The 6,000-nt window shown below is 47.8% G+C and overlaps 1 pseudogene; it reads left to right on the top strand.

Moving 5' to 3' along the window:
- The first annotated feature begins 661 nt into the window (after window positions 1-661).
- LOC698139 (eukaryotic initiation factor 4A-II pseudogene) lies at window positions 662-1,922 on the top strand (annotated as a pseudogene).
- Window positions 1,923-6,000: the final 4,078 nt, after the last annotated feature.

Genomic DNA, 6,000 nt, shown 5'->3' with positions numbered 1-6,000 from the left:
ATTATAAATGCAGTAGGATTATTGCCCTGTAAGATCTTCTGTTGTTACATTCACTGGAATCATGGCAGAAAACCCAGAATCACAGAAAAAAGTGATTAATTAAAGCATGTATAAAAATTGGCCAAGGTGGGAGGATCTCTTGAGCCCAAGAATTTGAGACCAGGATGGACAACATAGTGGGACCACTCTCTAAAAATAGATGAATCGATTGTTCAGGTGTTGTATCCACACCTGTAGTACCACTCACTTGGGAGGCTGCAGGATGAAGATTGTTTGAACCCAGGAGTTATGCCACTGCCCTCCAGCCTTGGCAACAGAGCAACATCCTTAGAAAAAAGCATGTGTAAATACAGACATAAAATTCCTTATTTCTGTCACAAAAGAAATACATCCTCCACTAAGGGTGACATGGGACTGTGTGTTTCCAGTGTTTCTCAAAGCAGGAGATTGTTTGGGCAAAGAAACAAAAGCTCTCTTAAGTCCCTTTCTTTTTACTAAACAATGCCCTGTGGATGCAGATACGGGTGTTATGGGATCTTTGGGGTGTCGATTTTCTGGCTGGAAACCTCTGTGGCTGGTGGCGCCTTTGTTTAAGTTCTTGTCCTGCATCCAGGAAGAATAAGATATGCAGACAAGTGGAGGGCAAACAAGACGAAGAGGACTTTTCAGTCAGGCACTGAGTGTTTTTTTGGATCATGTCTGGTGGCTCCATGGATTATAACAGAGAACATGGCAGCCCAGAGGGAATGGACCCCGATGGTGTAATTGACAGCAACTGGAATAAGATTGTTGATAACTTTGATGATATAACTTTAAAGGAGTCTCTTCTTTGGGGCATCTATGCTTACTATTTTGAGAAGGCTTCCACTATTCAGCAGAGAGCTACTATTACCTGTATGAAAAGGTATGATGTGATTGCTCAAGCTCAGTTAGGTACTGGCAAGACAGCCACATTTGCTATTTCCATCCTGCAACAGTTGGAGACCCAAGCACTAATATTGGCCCTCACCAGAGAACTGGCTCCACAGATCCAAAAGGTAATTCTGGCACTTGGAGACTATATGGGAGCAACTTGTCATGTCTGCATTGGTGGAACAAATGCGAACTGAAATGCAAAAACTGCAGGCTGAAGCACCACATATTGTTGTTGGTACACCTGGGAGAGTATTTGATATGTGAAACAGAAAATATCTTTTTTCAAAATGGATCAAAATGTTTGTTTTGGATGAAGTAGATGAAATGTTGAGCCGTGGGTTTAAGGATGAAATCTATGAGATTTTCCAAAAACTAAATAAAAGTATTCAGGTTGTGTTGCTTTCTGCCACAATGCCAACTGATGTGTTGGAAGTGACCAAAAAATTCATGAGAGATCCAATTCGAATTCTGGTGAAAAAGGAATAATTGACCCTTGAAGGAATCAAACAGTTTTATATTAATGTTGAGAGAGAGAGGAATGGAAGTTGGAAACACTTTGTGACTTGTACGAGACACTGACCATTACGCAGGCTGTTATTTTTCTCAAAGCACAAAGTGGACTGGCTGACTGAGAAAAATGCATGCCAGAGACTTCACAGTTTCTGTTCTGCATGGAGACATGGACCAGAAGGAGAGATATGTTGTCATGAGGGAATTCTGATCAGGGTCAACCCATGTTCTGATCACTACTGACTTGTTGGCTCGCGGGATTGATGTGCAACAAGTGTCTTTGGTTATAAATTATGACCTACCTACCAATTGTGAAAACCATATTCACAGAATTGGCAGAGGGGGTCTACATGGGAGGAAAGGTGTGGCTATGAACTTTGTTACTGAAGAAGACAAGAGGATTCTTTGTGGCATTGAGACTTTCTACAATACTACAGTAGAGGAGATTCCCATGAATGTGGCTGACCTTATTTAATTCCTGGGATGAGAGTTTTGGATGCAGTACTCGCTATTGCTGAATAGGTGATCACAACATGCATTGTGGTTCTTTCTTTGGGAATACTTGAATCTTATCTCAATGCTCATAATGGATAAGAAATATAGATTTTGATAGCAAAGCTACATTAGTCATGAGCTCTTGTGAGGAAAGTCATTGGCTTTATCCCCTTTAGAGTTAGACTGTTGGGGTGGGTATAAAAGATGGGGTTTGTAAAATCTTTCTTTCTTAGAAATTTATTTCCTAATCTGTAGAAATGGTTGTATTAGATGTTCTCTATCATTTAATAATATACTCGTGAACTAAAAGATATAGGTGCTGTATAAAATCAGCCAATTATGTTTAACTAGCATATCTGCCTTTATTGTGTTAGTCAGCCTGAGTAGAAAGACCTTAAAATTTTTTTTTTTTAGAAAGCATTTGAATACATTTTGTTTGGTATTGTATTTATTCAATAAAATATTTAATTAGTGCTAAGTGTGAACTGGACCCTGTTGCTAAGCTCCAGCAAGCAATCATCCTAGGTAGGGTTTAATCCCCCATAAAATTGCCATATTGCACATATCTTAATGAAGTTTGAATGTTAAATAAATTGTATATTCACTTTTAAAAAAAACTAACAAGAGGAGCTTTATTGAGTGTTAGAACAGCTCAGAGGAGATCCGCAGTGGGTAGTTCCTCTGTAGGCAGGTTGTTTGGTCAAGTGTTCAGCTCTCAGCAGAGAGGAGGCCCTGAAGAGTGTGGCTTCTCTCTGCAGGCAGGTCTTTCCAACCTCTGCAGCTCTTAGCAGAGAGGAGGCCCTGGAGAGGGTAGCTCCTCTCTGCAGCTGGTCGTCCCATTGTCTCTCCATCCTCTGCCCTGCTCTGGCTGAGTCCCAGGCATTTACAGACCTCAGAGGGGAGAAAGTGCATGTACATTGGTCCATGGGCAGCCATGGATGGGTCCAGAAAAGGTACCACAAGTCCACACTCTGGTCTCTGGGATTGGCAGCCTGGCCAGTCCCTGGCCTGAAGGTGGGGCCTTACCAGGGACTGCCCCCTTCTGCTCTGGATCCTGTCTGCCTCCGACTGCAGTCCATGGTGCCCAGGCTGCTCACACCAAGGGGCACCTGCAGGCCACCGCCCAGCTGCCCTCAGAACCCCCTTGGTTTCCCCTCTCATGTTCCTCAGCAATCAAATTCTGGAGGTGTTTGAGGTGGCAAGGGGCTGGCATGCCAGTGCTGGCCTGGCCATGTGCACACTTGGCTGAGCTGTGACAGTGCAGGGGCTCAGCTCCCAACCTGCTCTGAAATCAGAGTGGGTGCTGGGAGCAGGTAGAGATCAGGCAGTGGGAGCAGACACTTCTGAGCCTGCAGTGACAGTGGGGGCCTTCCTGGGCTTCAGAGAGTGCAGGCTGCAGACACGCCTGGGTCCTGCGCTTGGGAGGGCAGTTGCAGCTGCTCCTAGGGAGCTCCCAACCCACCAAATCTGAAGGAGTGGGCCTCCCACTTGTCCCCAGCTCCTGGGTCTGCAGCCATGGATCGTTTGGCTGCAACTGCAGCCGGGAGGGCAGGGATCCTGCCTGCTCACAGTCCCTGCAAGAGGACAGGGAGACTTGGATCTGCAGCCACAACTTGGGTGGCTGCAGTCCCGCCCAGGAGGGCAGGGCTCCTGTCTGCTCCATAGAGCGAGAGGTCTGGGTCTACAGCTGCAAGTGCACCCAGAAGCTCCCTCCCCAACTCATAAAAGGTGGGGATCCCACTTGTCCCTGGCTCCTGCTGGCTCCACAGAGCATGCAGCCCTGGCTAGGCCTCCCTGCTGCAGCCAGTGTGATGGCAGTGGCTGCTGATATCATGGTGACAGCGAGAAAAGTCTGGCTGTCCCTGAAAGTCCCTGGCTCAATGGGCAAGTCTCTTCCTATGCAAGCTCCTGCTGCCCATGGGTCTTGCTGTCTGCCTTCTGTCCCTGCAGAGCTGTGGGAGGAAATGTCATGACTTCTTTCTTGCTGATTATGACACATCAGGTAGGTCCACAGATCAGTCCTCCCAGAAGTTGAAGTATGAGTGAGTGTGAGGGAAAGTGGGCAGACTTCCCATGGGTTGGGCCACTTGGTCCATGGCCGGATAGAGATCCTCATCCTTCTACTAGAAGTCCGCGACACCGCAATGGACTTGCTCCCTTGAGGGGCCTGGAAAAGGGAGGAACAAGGGCCACAGAGGGAGGGTCAAGTGAATATGGAGTGAATTTTGAAGGATGATATTATTTGAGGTATTTGAGTCTCAGAGGCATAAAAAAAAACACACAGGGAGGATGCATTCCAAAGTTCTTAGTGGGGACCTAGGATGGAGGAAAGGGTGGGGGCAGGGGGTGGGCGAGGAGGGACACCACAGCCCTTAAGGCAAGTGCACATCTCACTGCGCATGCTCTTTGGGCACCCACCTCAGTGCACATGTTCACCAGGCATCTTCTACTCTACCTCTTCATCCGCGTGGTGAATGCCTCCGAGCTGTGAGGTCAAGTTCCTAAGGTCTGGATTCTTTCTCTCCTACTGAGACACAGCAGGTAGGTCCACAGGCCAATCCAACTGGGAGTTGAAGTGTGAGTGAGGGTGAGGAGGAGCCAGTGGGCTTCTGGAGGGTCGTCGGTGGGAGGGAGACTCAGAGGGGAAGGGCCTCGAGGTCTTCATCCTTTACATGTGGCACTGCAGCCATGGGCCTTCTTTTCTGTCGGGGCCACAACTAAGGAGGAAGGAGGGCCTTGACGTGGAGGGGATTGGGGTACGATGGGGTGCGTGCTGGGGGTGCTGTTGAAGGTATCTGAGTCCCAGAAATGCCTCAAACCCCCGACAGAGGACAGATTGTAGACTCCCCAGCGGGGACCCAGGCATGGACAGCGTGGGCAGTAAGGAAGGGGCCTGGGAACTGGGAATGCTGCGGGTTGGTGACCTCAGCCCCGAAGTCTGTAGAGTGCCAGAAACAGGTGTCCAGTGAGGGGCACCCAGTGCTGTGTTGCAACTTCCCAACTCCACCGTGGAGGTTCGAATGGACGGGACTCTGTGGTCGAGCAAAACTTCATTTTAGGGAGGAACTGGGCCCAGGAAATGGGTGTGTGACAAACACTGTGGTCACTCCCAGTTTAATTCTCTAGCTCTATTTTCCTAAACGTCTCCATGATGGAGATTCCAGTTGTGAAACCAAACCACATCAGGGATATCCAGTGTCTCTTGCCAGGAGCCTTAAGACATTACTTTGCTAGCTTGATCACCTTAAGTGACTGTGCAAGCATTCTATTCAGAAGACACACAAACTTATACTTGCCCTGGGACTTACCTTCAAAGTATTTCCAAACTTCAAAAAAGTGACAAGTTAACATTTGGCCATGGAAGTGCTCGAATGGAGCTATCCTCTCAAGTGCCATTTCCCAATCACAGTATTCTGTATTCTCTTTGCAGAGAGAAATATAATTTGGCGAGGAAGATCAACATGTAGGCCTAGACCAAGACGAAGTTTACAACCTCCTGAGCTGATCGGGAGTATGTGTGACTGCTTTAACATTCGTTGTTTTCTATTAGCAGAATGTTTTGTGTGTGATAGTGTTGTTGAACTAGTATACATACACTGTTAAAGGTCTTCTGAGCTGATAAAAAATGATCATGGCATCTCATGAAGGAAAGACTGATCCAAGAGGATTACGTGTTGTGTGTGTGTGTGTGTGTGTGTGTGTTGTGTGTGTGCGTGTGTGTGTGTGTGTGTGTTTTGGAGATGGAGTCTTGCTCTGTCACCCAGGCTTGGCTCACTGCAACCTCCGTCTCCTGGGCTGAAGCAATTCTCCTGCCTGAGCCTCCCGAGTAGCTGGGACTACAGGTGCACGCTGCCACGCCCAGCTGATTTCTTTTTGTATTTTAGTAGAGACGGGGTTTCACCGTGTTGCCCAGGCTGTTCTTGAACCCCTGAGCTCAAGCAATCCACCTGCCTCGGCCTCCCAAAGTGCTGGGATTACAGGCCTGAGCCACTGCGCCCAGCCTACGTTCTGGTTTTGCCTGGATGGATGACCTTGTGTTCCCCAGATTTTGCCCATGACTTCCTCCGTATGCTTATTCAT

The sequence above is a fragment of the Macaca mulatta genome, chromosome X (genome assembly GCF_049350105.2).
Source record: "Macaca mulatta isolate MMU2019108-1 chromosome X, T2T-MMU8v2.0, whole genome shotgun sequence".
Taxonomy (NCBI): domain Eukaryota; kingdom Metazoa; phylum Chordata; class Mammalia; order Primates; family Cercopithecidae; genus Macaca; species Macaca mulatta.
This window is presented reverse-complemented; position numbering and strand designations above follow the sequence as displayed.